Genomic DNA, 237 nt, shown 5'->3' with positions numbered 1-237 from the left:
GTTTACAGGTTTCCGTGTGTTCAGTTCCAAAGGTGCTGCTTTTATTATTAATAATTTACAGTAAAATACAATCAGGTTTAAAATAATACATCAGGTTTAAAAATAAATTTGAAACAAATCCAAACTAATTTTAAATCCAGACTAAAACTAAACTTTTCAATTGTTTTAATCGGGTCTGCATATAAAATATGTAATTAATTTATAATTTATTCATTACATAAATTGCTTAATTAGTGT

This window comes from Pangasianodon hypophthalmus, chromosome 6 (genome assembly GCF_027358585.1).
Source record: "Pangasianodon hypophthalmus isolate fPanHyp1 chromosome 6, fPanHyp1.pri, whole genome shotgun sequence".
NCBI classification, from domain to species: Eukaryota; Metazoa; Chordata; class Actinopteri; order Siluriformes; family Pangasiidae; genus Pangasianodon; species Pangasianodon hypophthalmus.
This window is presented reverse-complemented; position numbering follows the sequence as displayed.